Source organism: Triticum aestivum, unplaced genomic scaffold, assembly GCF_018294505.1.
Source record: "Triticum aestivum cultivar Chinese Spring unplaced genomic scaffold, IWGSC CS RefSeq v2.1 scaffold140664, whole genome shotgun sequence".
NCBI classification, from domain to species: Eukaryota; Viridiplantae; Streptophyta; class Magnoliopsida; order Poales; family Poaceae; genus Triticum; species Triticum aestivum.
The window spans coordinates 53,101-65,880 of NW_025228190.1; the positions used below are offsets into that span (position 1 = coordinate 53,101).

General features: G+C 47.4%; 22 non-coding genes and 4 pseudogenes across 22 annotated transcripts; all 26 read left to right on the forward strand.

Annotated features, from left to right (window-relative positions):
• Positions 1-305: 305 nt before the first annotated feature.
• LOC123173474 (5S ribosomal RNA) lies at positions 306-424 on the forward strand. The gene has a single exon (XR_006486247.1). It is a non-coding gene; the product is annotated as a 5S ribosomal RNA (ribosomal RNA).
• Positions 425-793: 369 nt separating this feature from the next.
• Positions 794-899, forward strand: LOC123173628 (uncharacterized; annotated as a pseudogene).
• A 372-nt stretch (positions 900-1,271) lies between these two features.
• LOC123173488 (5S ribosomal RNA) lies at positions 1,272-1,390 on the forward strand. Its single transcript, XR_006486260.1, has one exon. It is a non-coding gene; the product is annotated as a 5S ribosomal RNA (ribosomal RNA).
• Positions 1,391-1,761: 371 nt separating this feature from the next.
• Positions 1,762-1,880, forward strand: LOC123173507 (5S ribosomal RNA). The gene has a single exon (XR_006486278.1). It is a non-coding gene; the product is annotated as a 5S ribosomal RNA (ribosomal RNA).
• Positions 1,881-2,247: 367 nt separating this feature from the next.
• On the forward strand, positions 2,248-2,353 carry LOC123173629 (uncharacterized; annotated as a pseudogene).
• A 371-nt stretch (positions 2,354-2,724) lies between these two features.
• Positions 2,725-2,843, forward strand: LOC123173652 (5S ribosomal RNA). Its single transcript, XR_006486402.1, has one exon. It is a non-coding gene; the product is annotated as a 5S ribosomal RNA (ribosomal RNA).
• A 371-nt stretch (positions 2,844-3,214) lies between these two features.
• Positions 3,215-3,333, forward strand: LOC123173502 (5S ribosomal RNA). Its single transcript, XR_006486273.1, has one exon. It is a non-coding gene; the product is annotated as a 5S ribosomal RNA (ribosomal RNA).
• A 373-nt stretch (positions 3,334-3,706) lies between these two features.
• LOC123173462 (5S ribosomal RNA) lies at positions 3,707-3,825 on the forward strand. Its single transcript, XR_006486236.1, has one exon. It is a non-coding gene; the product is annotated as a 5S ribosomal RNA (ribosomal RNA).
• Positions 3,826-4,196: 371 nt separating this feature from the next.
• Positions 4,197-4,314, forward strand: LOC123173554 (5S ribosomal RNA). Its single transcript, XR_006486322.1, has one exon. It is a non-coding gene; the product is annotated as a 5S ribosomal RNA (ribosomal RNA).
• A 365-nt stretch (positions 4,315-4,679) lies between these two features.
• On the forward strand, positions 4,680-4,798 carry LOC123173676 (5S ribosomal RNA). Its single transcript, XR_006486425.1, has one exon. It is a non-coding gene; the product is annotated as a 5S ribosomal RNA (ribosomal RNA).
• Positions 4,799-5,168: 370 nt separating this feature from the next.
• LOC123173444 (5S ribosomal RNA) lies at positions 5,169-5,287 on the forward strand. Its single transcript, XR_006486219.1, has one exon. It is a non-coding gene; the product is annotated as a 5S ribosomal RNA (ribosomal RNA).
• A 372-nt stretch (positions 5,288-5,659) lies between these two features.
• On the forward strand, positions 5,660-5,778 carry LOC123173492 (5S ribosomal RNA). The gene has a single exon (XR_006486264.1). It is a non-coding gene; the product is annotated as a 5S ribosomal RNA (ribosomal RNA).
• Positions 5,779-6,149: 371 nt separating this feature from the next.
• Positions 6,150-6,268, forward strand: LOC123173445 (5S ribosomal RNA). Its single transcript, XR_006486220.1, has one exon. It is a non-coding gene; the product is annotated as a 5S ribosomal RNA (ribosomal RNA).
• Positions 6,269-6,640: 372 nt separating this feature from the next.
• Positions 6,641-6,758, forward strand: LOC123173538 (5S ribosomal RNA). Its single transcript, XR_006486307.1, has one exon. It is a non-coding gene; the product is annotated as a 5S ribosomal RNA (ribosomal RNA).
• Positions 6,759-7,129: 371 nt separating this feature from the next.
• LOC123173446 (5S ribosomal RNA) lies at positions 7,130-7,248 on the forward strand. Its single transcript, XR_006486221.1, has one exon. It is a non-coding gene; the product is annotated as a 5S ribosomal RNA (ribosomal RNA).
• A 371-nt stretch (positions 7,249-7,619) lies between these two features.
• On the forward strand, positions 7,620-7,738 carry LOC123173503 (5S ribosomal RNA). The gene has a single exon (XR_006486274.1). It is a non-coding gene; the product is annotated as a 5S ribosomal RNA (ribosomal RNA).
• A 373-nt stretch (positions 7,739-8,111) lies between these two features.
• On the forward strand, positions 8,112-8,230 carry LOC123173463 (5S ribosomal RNA). The gene has a single exon (XR_006486237.1). It is a non-coding gene; the product is annotated as a 5S ribosomal RNA (ribosomal RNA).
• A 370-nt stretch (positions 8,231-8,600) lies between these two features.
• LOC123173624 (uncharacterized) lies at positions 8,601-8,706 on the forward strand (annotated as a pseudogene).
• A 372-nt stretch (positions 8,707-9,078) lies between these two features.
• Positions 9,079-9,197, forward strand: LOC123173558 (5S ribosomal RNA). Its single transcript, XR_006486326.1, has one exon. It is a non-coding gene; the product is annotated as a 5S ribosomal RNA (ribosomal RNA).
• Positions 9,198-9,570: 373 nt separating this feature from the next.
• On the forward strand, positions 9,571-9,689 carry LOC123173575 (5S ribosomal RNA). Its single transcript, XR_006486342.1, has one exon. It is a non-coding gene; the product is annotated as a 5S ribosomal RNA (ribosomal RNA).
• Positions 9,690-10,061: 372 nt separating this feature from the next.
• Positions 10,062-10,180, forward strand: LOC123173539 (5S ribosomal RNA). Its single transcript, XR_006486308.1, has one exon. It is a non-coding gene; the product is annotated as a 5S ribosomal RNA (ribosomal RNA).
• A 371-nt stretch (positions 10,181-10,551) lies between these two features.
• Positions 10,552-10,670, forward strand: LOC123173565 (5S ribosomal RNA). Its single transcript, XR_006486332.1, has one exon. It is a non-coding gene; the product is annotated as a 5S ribosomal RNA (ribosomal RNA).
• Positions 10,671-11,041: 371 nt separating this feature from the next.
• LOC123173643 (uncharacterized) lies at positions 11,042-11,148 on the forward strand (annotated as a pseudogene).
• A 373-nt stretch (positions 11,149-11,521) lies between these two features.
• Positions 11,522-11,640, forward strand: LOC123173526 (5S ribosomal RNA). Its single transcript, XR_006486296.1, has one exon. It is a non-coding gene; the product is annotated as a 5S ribosomal RNA (ribosomal RNA).
• A 372-nt stretch (positions 11,641-12,012) lies between these two features.
• Positions 12,013-12,131, forward strand: LOC123173521 (5S ribosomal RNA). Its single transcript, XR_006486291.1, has one exon. It is a non-coding gene; the product is annotated as a 5S ribosomal RNA (ribosomal RNA).
• Positions 12,132-12,501: 370 nt separating this feature from the next.
• LOC123173566 (5S ribosomal RNA) lies at positions 12,502-12,620 on the forward strand. Its single transcript, XR_006486333.1, has one exon. It is a non-coding gene; the product is annotated as a 5S ribosomal RNA (ribosomal RNA).
• The last annotated feature ends 160 nt before the right edge of the window (positions 12,621-12,780 follow it).

Below are 12,780 nucleotides of genomic sequence, written 5' to 3' on the forward strand. Positions count from 1 at the left end.
TATTATTTTTGACATTTGCGATATGTTTTAGCTCGCTGCTCATTGGTCATGCGTCTAGAGGCGGCTTTGTGGCGCGAGGAGCGCGTTCTGAAAGGGGTAAAAAAATACGTGTTGCTGCGGTATAGAGGGAGGGGTGCAAACCGTGGTAAACTCGTCTCCGTGTTTGAGGGGGGGGGGAGTAAGTAGTGTATATAAGGCATTATCCATTATTAGGCAACGGTTGTAATGGTAGTAAGAATGACAATCATCTTTGCAGTGGACCTGGGAGTGGCAAGCATAAGGGACGAAGGCGGGGGTAACATGTTGGATGCGATCATACCAGCACTAAAGCACCGGATCCCATCAGAACTCCGAAGTTAAGCATGTTTGGGCGAGAGTAGTACTAGGATGGGTGACCTCCTGGGAAGTCCTCGTGTTGCATTCCCTTTTTAATTATTTTTTGCGCCTCGTGACAAACATATCGCATGTGCGCGATATATATTAACCCCGTTATATTATTTTTGACATTTGCGATATGTTTTAGCTCGCTGCTCATTGGTCACGCGTCTAGAGGCGGCTTTGTGGCGCGAGGAGCGCGTTCTGAAAGGGGTAAAAAATACGTGTTGCAGCGGTATAGAGGGAGGGGTGGAAACCGTGGTAAACTCGTCTCCGTGTTTGAGGGGGGGAGTAAGTAGTATATATAGGGCATTATGCATCATTAGGCAACAGTTGTAATGGTAGTAAGAATGACAATCATCTTTGAAGTGGACCTGGGAGTGGCAAGCATAAGGGACGAAGGCGGGGGTAACATGTGGGATGCGATCATAGCAGCACTAAAGCACCGGATCCCATCAGAACTCCGAAGTTAAGCGTGCTTGGGTGAGAGTAGTACTAGGATGGGTGACCTCGTGTTGCATTCCCTTTTTAATTATTTTTTGCGCCTCGTGACAAACATATCGCATGTGCGCGATATACATTAACCCCGTTATATTATTTTTGACATTTGCGATATGTTTTAGCTCGCTGCTCATTGGTCACGCGTCTAGAGGCGGCTTTGTGGCGCGAGGAGCGCGTTCTGAAAGGGGTAAAAAAAATACGTGTTGCTGCGGTATAGAGGGAGGGGTGGAAACCGTGGTAAACTCGTCTGCGTGTTTGAGGGGGGGGAGTAAGTAGTATATATAGGGCATTATCCATTATTAGGCAACGGTTGTAATGGTAGTAAGAATGACAATCATCTTTGCAGTGGACCTGGGAGTGGCAAGCATAAGGGACGAAGGCGGGGGTAAAATGTCGGATGCGATCATACCAGCACTAAAGCACCGGATCCCATCAGAACTCTGAAGTTAAGCTTGCTTGGGCGAGAGTAGTACTAGGATGGGTGACCTCCTGGGAAGTCCTCGTGTTGCATTCCCTTTTTAATTATTTTTTGCGCCTCGTGACAAACATATCGCATGTGCGCGATATATATTAACCCCGTTATATTATTTTTGACATTTGCGATATGTTTTAGCTCGCTGCTCATTGGTCACGCGTCTAGAGGCGGCTTTGTGGCGCGAGGAGCGCGTTCTGAAAGGGGTAAAAAAATACGTGTTGCTGCGGTATAGAGGGAGGGGTGGAAGCCGTGGTAAACTCGTCTCCGTGTTTGAGGGGGGGGAGTAAGTAGTATATATAGGGCATTATCCATTATTAGGCAACGGTTGTAATGGTAGTAAGAATGACAATCATCTTTGCAGTGGACCTGGGAGTGGCAAGCATAAGGGACGAAGGCGGGGGTAACATGTAGGATGCAATCATACCAGCACTAAAGCACCGGATCCCATCAGAACTCCGTAGTTAAGCGTGCTTGGGCGAGAGTAGCACTAGGATGGGTGACCTCCTGGGAAGTCCTCGTGTTGCATTCCCTTATTAATTATTTTTTGCGGCTCTCGACAAACATATCGCATGTGCGCGATATATATTAACCCCATTATATTATTTTTGACATTTGCGATATGTTTTAGCTCGCAGCTCATTGGTCACGCGTCCAGAGGCGGCTTTGTGGCGCGAGGAGCGCGTTCTGAAAGGGGTAAAAATACGTGTTGCTGCGGTATAGAGGGAGGGGTGGAAACCGTGGTAAACTCGTCTCCGTGTTTGGGGGGGGAGTAAGTAGTATATATAGGGCATTATCCATTATTAGGCAACGGTTGTAATGGTAGTAAGAATGACAATCATCTTTGCAGTGGACCTGGGAGTGGCAAGCATAAGGGACGAAGGCGGGGGTAACATGTGGGATGCGATCATAGCAGCACTAAAGCACCGGATCCCATCAGAACTCCGAAGTTAAGCGTGCTTGGGTGAGAGTAGTACTAGGATGGGTGACCTCGTGTTGCATTCCCTTTTTAATTATTTTTTGCGCCTCGTGACAAACATATCGCATGTGCGCGATATATATTAACCCCGTTATATTATTTTTGACATTTGCGATATGTTTTAGCTCGCTGCTCATTGGTCATGCGTCTAGAGGCGGCTTTGTGGCGCGAGGAGCGCGTTCTGAAAGGGGTAAAAAAATACGTGTTGCTGCGGTATAGAGGGAGGGGTGCAAACCGTGTTAAACTCGTCTCCGTGTTTGAGGGGGGGGAGTAAGTAGTGTATATAGGGCATTATCCATTATTAGGCAACGGTTGTAATGGTAGTAAGAATGACAATCATCTTTGCAGTGGACCTGGGAGTGGCAAGCATAAGGGACGAAGGCGGGGCTAACATGTTGGATGCGATCATACCAGCACTAAAGCACCGGATCCCATCAGAACTCCGAAGTTAAGCATGCTTGGGCGAGAGTAGTACTAGGATGGGTGACCTCCTGGGAAGTCCTCGTGTTGCATTCCCTTTTTAATTATTTTTTGCGCCTCGTGACAAACATATCGCATGTGCACGATATATATTAACCCCGTTATATTATTTTTGACATTTGCGATATGTTTTAGCTCGCTGCTCATTGGTCACGCGTCTAGAGGCGGCTTTGTGGCGCGAGGAGCGCGTTCTGAAAGGGGTAAAAAAATACGTGTTGCTGCGGTATAGAGGGAGGGGTGGAAACCGTGGTAAACTCGTCTCCGTGTTTGAGGGGGGGGAGTAAGTAGTATATATAGGGCATTATCCATTATTAGGCAACGGTTGTAATGGTAGTAAGAATGACAATCATCTTTGCAGTGGACCTGGGAGTGGCAAGCATAAGGGACGAAGGCGGGGGTAACATGTCGGATGCGATCATACCAGCACTAAAGCACCGGATCCCATCAGAACTCCGAAGTTAAGCGTGCTTGGGTGAGAGTAGTACTAGGATGGGTGACCTCCTGGAAAATCCTCGTGTTGCATTCCCTTTTTAATTATTTTTTGCGCCTCGTGACAAACATATCGCATGTGCGCGATATACATTAACCCCGTTATATTATTTTTGACATTTGCGATATGTTTTAGCTCGCTGCTCATTGGTCACGCGTCTAGAGGCGGCTTTGTGGCGCGAGGAGCGCGTTCTGAAAGGGGTAAAAAAAATACGTGTTGCTGCGGTATAGAGGGAGGGGTGGAAACCGTGGTAAACTCGTCTCCGTGTTTGAGGGGGGGGGAGTAAGTAGTATATATAGGGCATTATCCATTATTAGGCAACGGTTGTAATGGTAGTAAGAATGACAATCATCTTTGCAGTGGACCTGGGAGTGGCAAGCATAAGGGATGAAGGCGGGGGTAAAATGTCGGATGCGATCATACCAGCACTAAAGCACCGGATCCCATCAGAACTCCGAAGTTAAGCGTGCTTGGGCGAGAGTAGTACTAGGATGGGTGACCTCTTGGGAAGTCCTCATGTTGCATTCCCTTTTTAATTATTTTTTGCGCCTCGTGACAAACATATCGCATGTGCGCGATATATATTAACCCCGTTATATTATTTTTGACATTTGCGATATGTTTTAGCTCGCAGCTCATTGGTCACGCGTAAAGAGGCGGCTTTGTGGCGCGAGGAGCGCGTTCTGAAAGGGGTAAAAAATACGTGTTGCTGCGGTATAGAGGGAGGGGTGGAAACCGTGGTAAACTCGTCTCCGTGTTTGAGGGGGGGGGAGTAAGTAGTATATATAGGGCATTATCCATTATTAGGCAACGGTTGTAATTGTAGTAAGAATGACAATCATCTTTGAAGTGGACCTGGGAGTGGCAAGCATAAGGGACGAAGGCAGGGGTAAAATGTCGGATGCGATCATACCAGCACTAAAGCACCGGATCCCATCAGAACTCCGAAGTTAAGCGTGCTTGGGCTGAGTTGTACTAGGATGGGTGACCTCCTGGGAAGTCCTCGTGTTGCATTCCCTTTTTAATTATTTTTTGCGCCTCGTGACAAACATATCGCATGTGCGCGATATATATTAACCCCGTTATATTATTTTTGACATTTGCGATATGTTTTAGCTCGCTGTTCATTGGCACGCGTCTAGAGGCGGCTTTGTGGCGCGAGGAGCGCGTTCTGGTAAAAAAATACGTGTTGCTGCGGTATAGAGGGAGGGGTGGAAACCGTGGTAAACTCGTCTCCGTGTTTGAGGGGGGGGGAGTAAGTAGTATATATAGGGCATTATCCATTATTAGGCAACGGTTGTAATGGTAGTAAGAATGACAATCATCTTTGCAGTGGACCTGGGAGTGGCAAGCATAAGGGACGAAGGCGGGGGTAACATGTCGGATGCGATCATACCAGCACTAAAGCACCGGATCCCATCAGAACTCCGAAGTTAAGCGTGCTTGGGCGAGAGTAGTACTAGGATGGGTGACCTCCTGGAAAATCCTCGTGTTGCATTCCCTTTTTAATTATTTTTTGCGCCTCGTGACAAACATATCGCATGTGCGCGATATATATTAACCCCGTTATATTATTTTTGACATTTGCGATATGTTTTAGCTCGCTGCTCATTGGTCACGCGTCTAGAGGCGGCTTTGTGGCGCGAGGAGCGCGTTCTGAAAGGGGTAAAAAAATACGTGTTGCTGCGGTATAGAGGGAGGGGTGGAAACCGTGGTAAACTCGTCTCTGTGTTTGAGGGGGGGAGTAAGTAGTATATATAGGGCATTATCCATTATTAGGCAACGGTTGTAATGGTAGTAAGAATGACAATCATCTTTGCAGTGGACCTGGGAGTGGCAAGCATAAGGGACGAAGGCGGGGGTAACATGTCGGATGCGATCATACCAGCACTAAAGCACCGGATCCCATCAGAACTCCGAAGTTAAGCGTGCTTGGGCGAGAGTAGTACTAGGATGGGTGACCTCCTGGAAAATCCTCGTGTTGCATTCCATTTTTAATTATTTTTTGCGCCTCGTGACAAACATATCGCATGTGCGCGATATATATTAACCCCGTTATATTATTTTTGACATTTGCGATATGTTTTAGCTCGCTGCTCATTGGTCACGCGTCTAGAGGCGGCTTTGTGGCGCGAGGAGCGCGTTCTGAAAGGGGTAAAAAAATACGTGTTGCTGCGGTATAGAGGGAGGGGTGGAAACCGTGGTAAACTCGTCTCCGTGTTTGAGGGGGGGGGAGTAAGTAGTATATATAGGGCATTATCCATTATTAGGCAACGGTTGTAATGGTAGTAAGAATGACAATCATCTTTGCAGTGGACCTGGGAGTGGCAAGCATAGGGGACGAAGGCGGGGGTAACATGTCGGATGCGATCATAGCAGCACTAAAGCACTGGATCCCATCAGAACTCCGAAGTTAAGCGTGCTTGGGCGAGAGTAGTACTAGGATGGGTGACCTCCTGGGAAGTCCTCGTGTTGCATTCCCTTTTTAATTATTTTTTGCGCCTCGTGACAAACATATGGCATGTGCGCGATATATATTAACCCCGTTATATTATTTTTGACATTTGCGATATGTTTTAGCTCGCTGCTCATTGGTCACGCGTCTAGAGGCGGCTTTGTGGCGCGAGGAGCGCGTTCTGAAAGGGGTAAAAAAATACGTGTTGCTGCGGTATAGAGGGAGGGGTGGAAACCGTGGTAAACTCGTCTCCGTGTTCGAGGGGGGGGAGTAAGTAGTATATATAGGGCATTATCCATTATTAGGCAACGGTTGTAATGGTAGTAAGAATGACAATCATCTTTGCAGTGGACCTGGGAGTGGCAAGCATAAGGGACGAAGGCGGGGGTAACATGTCGGATGCGATCATACCAGCACTAAAGCACCGGATCCCATCAGAACTCCGAAGTTAAGCGTGCTTGGGCGAGAGTAGTACTAGGATGGGTGACCTCCTGGAAAATCCTCGTGTTGCATTCCCTTTTTAATTATTTTTTGCGCCTCGTGACAAACATATCGCATGTGCGCGATATATATTAACCCGGTTATATTATTTTTGACATTTGCGATATGTTTTAGCTCGCTGCTCTTTGGTCACGCGTCTATATGCGGCTTTGTGGCGCGAGGAGCGCGTTCTGAAAGGGGTAAAATAATACGTGTTGCTGCGGTATAGAGGGAGGGGTGGAAACCGTGGTAAACTCGTCTCCGTGTTTGAGGGGGGGGGAGTAAGTAGTATATATAGGTCATTATACATTATTAGGCAACGGTTGTAATGGTAGTAAGAATGACAATCATCTTTGCAGTGGACCTGGGAGTGGCAAGCATAAGGGAGGAAGGCGGGGGTAACATGTCGGATGCGATCATACCAGCACTAAAGCACCGGATCCCATCAGAACTCCGAAGTTAAGCGTGCTTGGGCGAGAGTAGTACTAGGATGGTGACCTCCTGGAAAGTCCTCGTGTTGCATTCCCTTTTTAATTATTTTTTGCGCCTCGTGACAAACATATGGCATGTGCGCGATATATATTAACCCCGTTATATTATTTTTGACATTTGCGATATGTTTTAGCTCGCTGCTCATTGGTCACGCGTCTAGAGGCGGCTTTGTGGCGCGAGGAGCGCGTTCTGAAAGGGGTAAAAAATACGTGTTGCTGCGGTATAGAGGGAGGGGTGGAAACCGTGGTAAACTTGTCTCCGTGTTTGAGGGGGGGGGAGTAAGTAGTATATATAGGGCATTATCCATTATTAGGCAACGGTTGTAATGGTAGTAAGAATGACAATCATCTTTGCAGTGGACCTGGGAGTGGCAAGCATAAGGGACGAAGGCGGGGGTAACATGTCGGATGCGATCATACCAGCACTAAAGCACCGGATCCCATCAGAACTCCGAAGTTAAGCGTGCTTGGGCGAGAGTAGTACTAGGATGGGTGACCTCCTGGAAAATCCTCGTGTTGCATTCCCTTTCTAATTATTTTTTGCGCCTCGTGCCAAACATATCGCATGTGCGCGATATATATTAACCCCGTTATATTATTTTTGACATTTGCGATATGTTTTAGCTCGCTGCTCATTGGTCACGCGTCTAGAGGCGGATTTGTGGCGCGAGGAGCGCGTTCTGAAAGGGGTAAAAAAATACGTGTTGCTGCGGTATAGAGGGAGGGGTGGAAACCGTGGTAAACTCGTCTCCGTGTTTGAGGGGGGGGAGTAAGTAGTATATATAGGGCATTATCCATTATTAGGCAACGGTTGTAATGGTAGTAAGAATGACAATCATCTTTGCAGTGGACCTGGGAGTGGCAAGCATAAGGGACGAAGGCGGGGGTAACATGTCGGATGCGATCATACCAGCACTAAAGCACCGGATCCCATCAGAACTCCGAAGTTAAGCGTGCTTGGGTGAGAGTAGTACTAGGATGGGTGACCTCCTGGAAAATCCTCGTGTTGCATTCCCTTTTTAATTATTTTTTGCGCCTCGTGACAAACATATCGCATGTGCGCGATATACATTAACCCCGTTATATTATTTTTGACATTTGCGATATGTTTTAGCTCGCTGCTCATTGGTCACGCGTCTAGAGGCGGCTTTGTGGCGCGAGGAGCGCGTTCTGAAAGGGGTAAAAAAAATACGTGTTGCTGCGGTATAGAGGGAGGGGTGGAAACCGTGGTAAACTCGTCTCCGTGTTTGAGGGGGGGGGAGTAAGTAGTATATATAGGGCATTATCCATTATTAGGCAACGGTTGTAATGGTAGTAAGAATGACAATCATCTTTGCAGTGGACCTGGGAGTGGCAAGCATAAGGGATGAAGGCGGGGGTAAAATGTCGGATGCGATCATACCAGCACTAAAGCACCGGATCCCATCAGAACTCCGAAGTTAAGCGTGCTTGGGCGAGAGTAGTACTAGGATGGGTGACCTCTTGGGAAGTCCTCATGTTGCATTCCCTTTTTAATTATTTTTTGCGCCTCGTGACAAACATATCGCATGTGCGCGATATATATTAACCCCGTTATATTATTTTTGACATTTGCGATATGTTTTAGCTCGCAGCTCATTGGTCACGCGTAAAGAGGCGGCTTTGTGGCGCGAGGAGCGCGTTCTGAAAGGGGTAAAAAATACGTGTTGCTGCGGTATAGAGGGAGGGGTGGAAACCGTGGTAAACTCGTCTCTGTGTTTGAGGGGGGGGAGTAAGTAGTATATATAGGGCATTATCCATTATTAGGCAACGGTTGTAATGGTAGTAAGAATGACAATCATCTTTGCAGTGGACCTGGGAGTGGCAAGCATAAGGGACGAAGGCGGGGGTAACATGTGGGATGCGATCATAGCAGCACTAAAGCACCGGATCCCATCAGAACTCCGAAGTTAAGCGTGCTTGGGCGAGGGTAGTACTAGGATGGGTGACCTCGTGTTGCATTCCCTTTTTAATTATTTTTTGCGCCTCGTGACAAACATATCGCATGTGCGCGATATATATTAACCCCGTTATATTATTTTTGACATTTGCGATATGTTTTAGCTCGCTGCTCATTGGTCATGCGTCTAGAGGCGGCTTTGTGGCGCGAGGAGCGCGTTCTGAAAGGGGTAAAAAAATACGTGTTGCTGCGGTATAGAGGGAGGGGTGCAAACCGTGGTAAACTCGTCTCCGTGTTTGAGGGGGGGGGAGTAAGTAGTGTATATAGGGCATTATCCATTATTAGGCAACGGTTGTAATGGTAGTAAGACTGACAATCATCTTTGCAGTGGACCTGGGAGTGGCAAGCATATGGGACGAAGGCGGGGGTAAAATGTCGGATGCGATCATACCAGCACTAAAGCACCGGATCCCATCAAAACTCCGAAGTTAAACGTGCTTGGGCGAGAGTAGTACTAGGATGGGTGACCTCTTGGGAAGTCCTCATGTTGCATTCCCTTTTTAATTATTTTTTGCGCCTCGTGACAAACATATCGCATGTGCGCGATATACATTAACCCCGTTATATTATTTTTGACATTTGCGATATGTTTTAGCTCGCTGCTCATTGGTCACGCGTCTAGAGGCGGCTTTGTGGCGCGAGGAGCGCGTTCTGAAAGGGGTAAAAAAATACGTGTTGCTGCGGTATAGAGGGAGGGGTGGAAACCGTGGTAAACTCGTCTCCGTGTTTGAGGGGGGGGGGAGTAAGTAGTATATATAGGGCATTATCCATTATTAGGCAACGGTTGTAATGGTAGTAAGAATGACAATCATCTTTGAAGTGGACCTGGGAGTGGCAAGCATAAGGGATGAAGGCGGGGGTAAAATGTCGGATGCGATCATACCAGCACTAAAGCACCGGATCCCATCAGAACTCCGAAGTTAAGCGTGCTTGGGTGAGAGTAGTACTAGGATGGCTGACCTCCTGGAAAATCCTCCTGTTGCATTCCCTTTTTAATTATTTTTTGCGCCTCGTGACAAACATATCGCATGTGCGCGATATACATTAACCCCGTTATATTATTTTTGACATTTGCGATATGTTTTAGCTCGCTGCTCATGGGTCACGCGTCTAGAGGCGGCTTTGTGGCGCGAGGAGCGCGTTCTGAAAGGGGTAAAAAAATACGTGTTGCTGCGGTATAGAGGGACGGGTGGAAACCGTGGTAAACTCGTCTCCGTGTTTGAGGGGGGGGGAGTAAGTAGTATATATAGGGCATTATCCATTATTAGGCAACGGTTGTAATGGTAGTAAGAATGACAATCATCTTTGAAGTGGACCTGGGAGTGGCAAGCATAAGGGACGAAGGCGGGGGTAAAATGTCGGATGCGATCATACCAGCACTAAAGCACCGGATCCCATCAAAACTCCGAAGTTAAGCGTGCTTGGGCGAGAGTAGTACTAGGATGGGTGACCTCTTGGGAAGTCCTCATGTTGCATTCCCTTTTTAATTATTTTTTGCGCCTCGTGACAAACATATCGCATGTGCGCGATATATATTAACCCCGTTATATTATTTTTGACATTTGCGATATGTTTTAGCTCGCTGTTCATTGCCACGCGTCTAGAGGCGGCTTTGTGGCGCGAGGAGCGCGTTCTGAAAGGGGTAAAAAAATACGTGTTGCTGCGGTATAGAGGGTGGGGTGGAAACCGTGGTAAACTCGTCTCCGTGTTTGAGGGGGGGGGAGTAAGTAGTATATATAGGGCATTATCCATTATTAGGCAACGGTTGTAATGGTAGTAAGAATGACAATCATCTTTGCAGTGGACCTGGGAGTGGCAAGCATAAGGGACGAAGGCGGGGGTAACATGTCGGATGCGATCATACCAGCACTAAAGCACCGGATCCCATCAGAACTCCGTAGTTAAGCCTGCTTGGGCGAGAGTAGCACTAGGATGGGTGACCTCCTGGGAAGTCCTCGTGTTGCATTCCCTTTTTAATTATTTTTTGCGGCTCGTGACAAACATATCGCATGTGCGCGATATATATTAACCCCATTATATTATTTTTGACATTTGCGATATGTTTTAGCTCGCAGCTCATTGGTCATGCGTCTAGAGGCGGCTTTGTGGCGCGAGGAGCGCGTTCTGAAAGGGGTAAAAAATACGTGTTGCTGCGGTATAGAGGGAGGGGTGGAAACCGTGGTAAACTCGTCTCCGTGTTTGAGGGGGGGGGAGTAAGTAGTATATATAGGGCATTATCCATTATTAGGCAACGGTTGTAATGGTAGTAAGAATGACAATCATCTTTGCAGTGGACCTGGGAGTGGCAAGCATAAGGGACGAAGGCGGGGGTAACATGTGGGATGCGATCATAGCAAGCACTAAAGCACCGGATCCCATCAGAACTCCGAAGATAAGCGTGCTTGGGTGAGAGTAGTACTAGGATGGGTGACCTCGTGTTGCATTCCCTTTTTAATTATTTTTTGCGCCTCGTGACAAACATATCGCATGAGCGCGATATATATTAACCCCGTTATATTATTTTTGACATTTGCGATATGTTTTAGCTCGCTGCTCATTGGTCATGCGTCTAGAGGCGGCTTTGTGGCGCGAGGAGCGCGTTCTGAAAGGGGTAAAAAAATACGTGTTGCTGCGGTATAGAGGGAGGGGTGGAAACCGTGGTAAACTCGTCTCCGTGTTTGAGGGGGGGGGGAGTAAGTAGTATATATAGGGCATTATCCATTATTAGGCAACGGTTGTAATGGTAGTAAGAATGATAATCATCTTTGCAGTGGACCTGGGAGTGGCAAGCATAAGGGACGAAGGCGGGGGTAACATGTCGGATGCGATCATACCAGCACTAAAGCACCGGATCCCATCAGAACTCCGAAGTTAAGCGTGCTTGGGTGAGAGTAGTACTAGGATGGGTGACCTCCTGGAAAATCCTCCTGTTGCATTCCCTTTTTAATTATTTTTTGCGCCTCGTGACAAACATATCGCATGTGCGCGATATACATTAACCCCGTTATATTATTTTTGACATTTGCGATATGTTTTAGCTCGCTGCTCATTGGTCACGCGTCTAGAGGCGGCTTTGTGGCGCGAGGAGCGCGTTCTGAAAGGGGTAAAAAAATACGTGTTGCTGCGGTATAGAGGGAGGGGTGGAAACCGTGGTAAACTCGTCTCCGTGTTTGAGGGGGGGGGAGTAAGTAGTATATATAGGGCATTATCCATTATTAGGCAACGGTTGTAATGGTAGTAAGAATGACAATCATCTTTGAAGTGGACCTGGGAGTGGCAAGCATAAGGGATGAAGGCGGGGGTAAAATGTCGGATGCGATCATACCAGCACTAAAGCACCGGATCCCATCAGAACTCCGAAGTTAAGCATGCTTGGGCGAGAGTAGTACTAGGATGGGTGACCTCTTGGGAAGTCCTCATGTTGCATTCCCTTTTTAATTATTTTTTGCGCCTCGTGACAAACATATTGCATGTGCGCGATATATATTAACCCCGTTATATTATTTTTGACATTTGCGATATGTTTTAGCTCGCTGTTCATTGCCACGCGTCTAGAGGCGGCTTTGTGGCGCGAGGAGCGCGTTCTGAAAGGGGTAAAAAAATACGTGTTGCTGCGGTATAGAGGGTGGGGTGGAAACCGTGGTAAACTCGTCTCCGTGTTTGAGGGGGGGGAGTAAGTAGTATATATAGGGCATTATCCATTATTAGGCAACGGTTGTAATGGTAGTAAGAATGACAATCATCTTTGCAGTGGACCTGGGAGTGGCAAGCATAAGAGACGAAGGCGGGGGTAACATGTCGGATGCGATCATACCAGCACTAAAGCACCGGATCCCATCAGAACTCCGTAGTTAAGCCTGCTTGGGCGAGAGTAGCACTAGGATGGGTGACCTCCTGGGAAGTCCTCGTGTTGCATTCCCTTTTTAATTATTTTTTGCGCGTCGTGACAAACATATCGCATGTGCGCGATATATATTAACCCCATTATATTATTTTTGACATTTGCGAGATGTTTTAGCTCGCAGCTCATTGGTCACGCGTCTAGAGGCGGCTTTGTGGCGCGAGGAGCGCGTTCTGAA